Source organism: Muscardinus avellanarius (genome assembly GCF_963383645.1).
Source record: "Muscardinus avellanarius genome assembly, chromosome: 5".
Lineage (NCBI taxonomy): Eukaryota > Metazoa > Chordata > Mammalia > Rodentia > Gliridae > Muscardinus > Muscardinus avellanarius.
The window spans coordinates 116,828,817-116,834,925 of NC_137790.1; the positions used below are offsets into that span (position 1 = coordinate 116,828,817).

A 6,109-nucleotide genomic window follows, 5' to 3' on the forward strand; every position below is an offset into this window, starting at 1 on the left:
ATATCTGTTCCTCTGCCCAAACCATTTTGTATTTGTACTACGACCAGTGTTAGACTTCTTTTTCCTAGCCAGTTATTTCTGGAAAGAGGCTTCAGTTAAAATTTTTGCATAAAATATTGCATAGCACAATCTCAAGTTATTCGACTTTATTTCTTCCTTTTTCCCCATGCACTCAAATTGGTGAAATTGGTGAATGTTCTCAGAAATAGTCTCTAGCTGATACTTATGAAAGAACATACAATATTCTTCATGTCTTTTAAGGAAAGATTCAGCTGGGTGTGGTGGTGCACGCTTTTAGTTCCAGTGCTTAGGACGCTGAGACAGGAGGATTGCACAGGTTTGAAGCCAGCCTCAGCTACTTAGTGAGTCTCTCAGCAACTTAGTGAGGCCCTGTTTCCAAATAAAATATAAAACAGGTCTGGGAGTATAGCCCGGAGGTGGTAGAAAAGCCTCTGGGTTCCATCCCCAGTACAACCAAAAAAAAAAAAAAAAAAAAAAAAAAAGAAAAGAAAAGAAAGAAAAAGAAAAAAAAAGTAATCATATGATGGGACATAGCTTTCCTGGTCATTAAAATTCAGCACCATCTTAGATAATAGAGGATAGATGGCCTCTTTCCCCTTCTACTGGAGACATACCACATAGACTTCTGAGTTGCTGCTCTTGCTGGTAGCAGATAGGAAAACATGGACTTGACCGAAGGCACAGTTTAGCAGGTAAATCAGGTTTATGGAACAATGTTCCAAGAGTGGTCAGAGCGGTGACGACTTCACAGTAATGCAAAGAACAGACTAAAGCTTCTTTTTCACTGGAGTTTCCCTAATTCTCCCATTTGCAGTGACCAAGTAAATAGCAGCCATTTTGCTTATAAAATTTTGAAGTCCGGTCAGATGCTTCGGGATCATGATATCATCAGTGTCAACTGGAGCAAAGGACCACCAGTGCAAGGTGTTTGCAATACGCCGGTCACCCATGATCGTTGCTAAGACTGTCATTTGCTTCATGGAATGGATTCAGTGCGAGGTGTTTGCAATACGCCGGTCACCCATGATCGTTGCTAAGACTGTCATTTGCTTCATGGAATGGATTCAGTGCGAGGTGTTTGCAATACGCCGGTCACCCATGATCGTTGCTAAGACTGTCATTTGCTTCATGGAATGGATTCAGGGTATTAGCTACCCATCTCCAATCACGAGGGAAAGGATGGCATTTTAAGTAGTGGTTGAGACTAGCTATAAAAGCTCCGGGAGTTTCACAAAGGTATAGAGAATTCATTTTACCATCCTGAAAAGCTTTCTGTGGAATACAGGCTGCAGAAAAGCTTGTGAAATGTACCCATGCTTGGGTACAAAGTTTAGCATTTATCAATTTTCATACACGAAAAATGATTTTTTCCTGCTTTATTAGAGAAAGCAGTGTGCTTGTGCCACTTGTCTAGTTTCTTATTACTCAGGAGGGTTTTTTTTTTTTTTTTACTTCATTTAGGGAGTTCTTCAAGTCATGAGCCACATTAAACTCTGCATGGTCACAGGTGAAAAATCTCACTGGGATCTGGTAACTGCCACTCATAATTAACTGGTTTACATAACTGGTTTGCAATATGCAAAATTCTTTGCAAAGAGTTAAAAAAATGTCAGCAAGAACATCTGGGCTGAATGTCTCAAAACGTGCTAACTGCAGAATTGGTGGCTTTCTGCACTTACTCATTTTCAAGTGAAATCAAGATCGACTGGGAAATCTAAGAAGGACCCGGGCTCCTAACGGGCTGGGATGACCTTTGCTCATGCCCACCTGGGCCCCGCGGTCTGGATGGGCAGCTCCTTAAGGAGCTCAAGGCAGGCATTCTCCACTTTCCCTCCGAGGGCTCCTTCTCCGAGTACTCGCTCTTTTGGGTCTGTGGCACGCTGAGCTGCAAGGTGGAAGGCTGCTCACGTGGAGACTGGGAAGGCAGCTAGGACCCACCCTCATGGTACTGGCACCCAGAGGGCCCCTCTGCCTCGCCTCTGCAGGCCGACAAGCCTCACATCTAATATTTTTTTCTGACACAACAGTATGAAACTAGGAATCATTTGTAGCAGTAATCTTAAAAAAGACACAAGTATGTAGAAATCAAACAACGTGCTGTCAACCGATGAGCCAAAGAAGAAATCAAAAGGCAAATTTGTCTGGAGACAAAGGACAAAAAAAATCACAACATACAGAAATATCAAAACCTATTGGACTCAGCAAAGAGTTCTGAAAGGGAAGTTTATATCAATAAATGCCAACATTGTAAATAAAGAGCACAAATAGTCCAATATATGCCATAAGGAACTAGAAAAAGAAGAACAAATTAAATTTAGCAATAGGAAGGAAATAATATCAGAAAAGAAACAAATGAAACAAACAGAAAAACTGTAGAGAAAAACTGAGAAGACAAGAGTTGTTTTTTGGAAATCTGAACAAATTCAATGAAACTTACCTGGCCAAACTAAGAATAAAAAGAAAGAAGATTCAAATAAAATAAAAATGAAGGTGAAGAAATTACAATAGACACTTTAGAAACTAAAGGGTCATAAAGAACTAACATGAGCAAACTTCATATTAACAAACTGGAAAACCTTGAGAAATGGAAAACTTTCTAGAAAAATACAAGCTACCAAGATTGAGTCAATGAGAAACAGAAAGCCTGAACAGAATAATAAGAAATACGTAGGTTGAAGTATAATAAAAAACCTCCTAACAAAGAAAAGCAAATGACCTAATGGTTTCATGACCTAATTCTACCGAACATTCAAATTATTATTACCAATACTTCTAACTTTTTCAAAAAACAGAGTTAGAAGAAATCCTTCCAAACACATTTTATAAGGCCAAAATCACTTTGATACATAAATCAAAGACATCGTTATAAAATAAATAACAGACCAGTTTCTCTCATGAATATTTGTGAAAAAATCCTCAGATATTAGTAAATGAAATCTGATAACACATCAAAAGGACAACCGAGTGCAATTTATCATTGGCATGCAAGGCAAGGCTGTTTTAACTTTTGCAAATCAATCAAAGTGATACATTCCATTAAAAAACAAACCACAAGGTCATCTCAAATGATATGGAAAAAGCATTCAACAAGGTTCAACATTCTTTCTCGATATAAGCTAAAAGAAGTTTGGGTATAAAGGATTTTCTCAACATAGAAGGGCCAATTAAAAAAAAACCTCACAGCTAGTATTACTGGAAACTTTCCCACTAAAATCCAGAACGAGGCAAGGATGCTTACTATCAGTGCTTCTTTTCAACATAGAATTGAGAATATTAGCAAGCAAAATTATCAAAGAAAAAGAAAAATCTAAGTTGGAAAAGAAGTAAAATTATCACTACTATGCTATTTGCAAGATGACATTTATCATGCATATGTAAAAATTTAGCCTTCTTTCAGACATACACACACACACACACACACACACACACACAGGCACAAACACAGAATAATTGAATTCACTAAAGTTGCAGGATACAAAATCAACATACAAAGATCAGTAGCAATTTGTGTGTGTGTATGTATGTGTAAATAATGACCTAACTGAAAAAGAAGTCAAGAAAATGATACTATTTATGCCAACATCAATAAAGAAAATCTAGTAATAAATTTGACCAAGTAGGTGAAAGATATGAACACTAAAAAAGAAAAAGTATTGGTGAAAGAAATTGAAGAAGATAAAAATGAGTGGAAAGATGGCCTATGTGCATGGATTGGATGAATATTGGTAAAATGATCACACTGTCCAAAGCAATATACAGATTTCGATCAAAATACAACAGCATTCTTTTCAGAAAAGCAATCATAAAATTTATATGAAACTATAAAGCACCCTGAAGAACCAAAACAACTCTGAGTAAGAACAAAGTTGACAGTGAAGGCATCATTCTTCCTGATTTAAAATGATCTTACAGCTGGGCGTGATGATGCATGCCTAAAATTCCAGTACTTGAAGGCTGAGACAGGAGGATCACGGCAATTCGAAGTCAGTCCCAGAAATGTAGTGAGGCTCTCAGCAACTTAGAGATACTCTGTTCTAAATAAAAAATAAAATAGCACAAGGTAGAAGGCCCCTGGGTTCTACCCACAGTATCACACACAAAAAAAATTATATACAATATTATAGCCATTCAACGATATTGTTGAATGGCATAAAAACCAACACTGAGACCAGTGGAACAAAATTGTCAGCCAAGAGATAAATCAAACAATTATGGTCAACTAATTCTTGACTAAGGCGTCAAAAAGGTAAAATTAAATTGGTAGAGTATAAAGATCACTCACCTTTTTAACCTTGTTAAACTTATTTTTAGTTCTTGAATTTTTCTTTGGTAGATTCCTTATAATTTTTTTATGCAGATGTTTATGTCAATTATAATTAGACAGTTTGTTTTCCTTTTCCTACCAGTAGGCAATTTGTTATTATTTTGTCTTTTTCATTATTTCACTGGCTTGGACTTACAGTACAATGTTGAACAGGAATAGTGAGAGTGGACGTCTTGCTTGCTTTGATCTTGTAAAGCGTCCATTCCTTCATTATAAGTGTGATATTATCTCCAGATTCTTTATATATCCCTTTATTAGATTGGGAAAGATTTTTCTTTTCTAATTTGCTGAGGGTTTTTATCATAAATATCAAACTTTGTCAAATGCTTTTTTTATATTTATTGATATAATCTTGCAGTTTTTGATTTATAGTCAGTTAATATGGTGAATCATTTTAATTTTTAAATAGTCTACCAGACTGTTATTCTTTTTATAAATCCCCAGTGGTTATGCTATTTTATATTCTTAAAGTAATTATTACTGCATTACACTCACTAATATTAACTTCCAGATTTTTATTTGTACGTGAGGTATATCTGGATATTTCATTTTCTTGTTGATAACCAGGGTTCATGCTGGCTTCATACAGTGAGTTGTAAAACCCTCCTTTCTCTTCTATTTTTTGGAAGAGTTTATACAGAACTGATTTGATTTCTACTTTCCACATTTGCTAGAATTTGTAAGGGTAACCATCTGGATTTGGAAATTTCTTGTTTGGAATGTTTTACATTATGGATATAATTTTTAAAAATAAATATAAAATGTTTCAGGTTATCTATATCTTCTTGAGTTAGTTTTCAGAGTTTGTGTCTAAATTGTTTGATCTGAACTGATAGACTCATGGCAAAGAGGTTTCCATGGTACTCATTGTACTCACGGTACTCATTCCATGGTACTCATTGTACTCATGGTACTCATTCCATGGTACTCACTGTACTCACGGTACTCATTCCATGGTACTCACTGTACTCACGGTACTCATTCCATGGTACTCATTGTACTCATGGTACTCATTCCATGGTACTCATTGTACTCATTCTATGGTACTCATTGTACTCACAGTACTCATTCCATGGTACTCACTGTACTCACGATACTCATTCCACGGTACTCACTGTACTCACGGTACTCATTCCACAGTACTCACTGTACTCACGGTACTCATTCCACGGTACTCACTGTACTCACGGTACTCATTCCACGGTACTCACTGTACTCACGGTACTCATTACACGGTAATCAACTGTACTCATGGTACTCATTCCATGGTACTTCCATTGTTACTTTAATGTTTGGCGATCTATAGCAGCATCTCCTACATTTTAGATTTTTGTAAATTGTATATATCTCTCTATTTCTTGGTCAATTTGGGAAGGGCCTTATCAATTTTCTAGGTCTTTTCAAATAACTAGCTTTTGGTATTGTTAATTTTCTGTATTATGTCTCTATTAAATTTTATTGATTTAGGCTCTTTCACTTTCTTTTATTCTTTTTACTTTGACATTAAATTTCCTCTTTATTTTCTAATGTCTTTCTTTCTTTCTTTCTTTCTTTCTTTCTTTCTTTCTTCCTTTTTCTTTTTTCTTTCTTTTTTTGCGGTACTGGGGATGGAACCCAGGAGCACTGTACCTCCGAGCTACACTTTCAGCCCTATATTTTTAGTCTTTTTTATTTTTTTGAAACAGGGTCTCACTGAGTTGTGAAGGGCCTTGCTACGTAGGTGAGGCTGTCTATGAATCGCGATCCTTCAGTCTCGGACTCCAA

The 6,109-nt window shown here is 36.3% G+C and overlaps 1 pseudogene across 1 annotated transcript; it reads right to left on the bottom strand.

Moving 5' to 3' along the window:
- Positions 1–1,113: 1,113 nt before the first annotated feature.
- On the bottom strand, positions 1,114–1,704 carry LOC308263595 (cap-specific mRNA (nucleoside-2'-O-)-methyltransferase 2-like; annotated as a pseudogene). The gene has a single exon. The product of its transcript is annotated as a cap-specific mRNA (nucleoside-2'-O-)-methyltransferase 2-like (transcript).
- Positions 1,705–6,109: the final 4,405 nt, after the last annotated feature.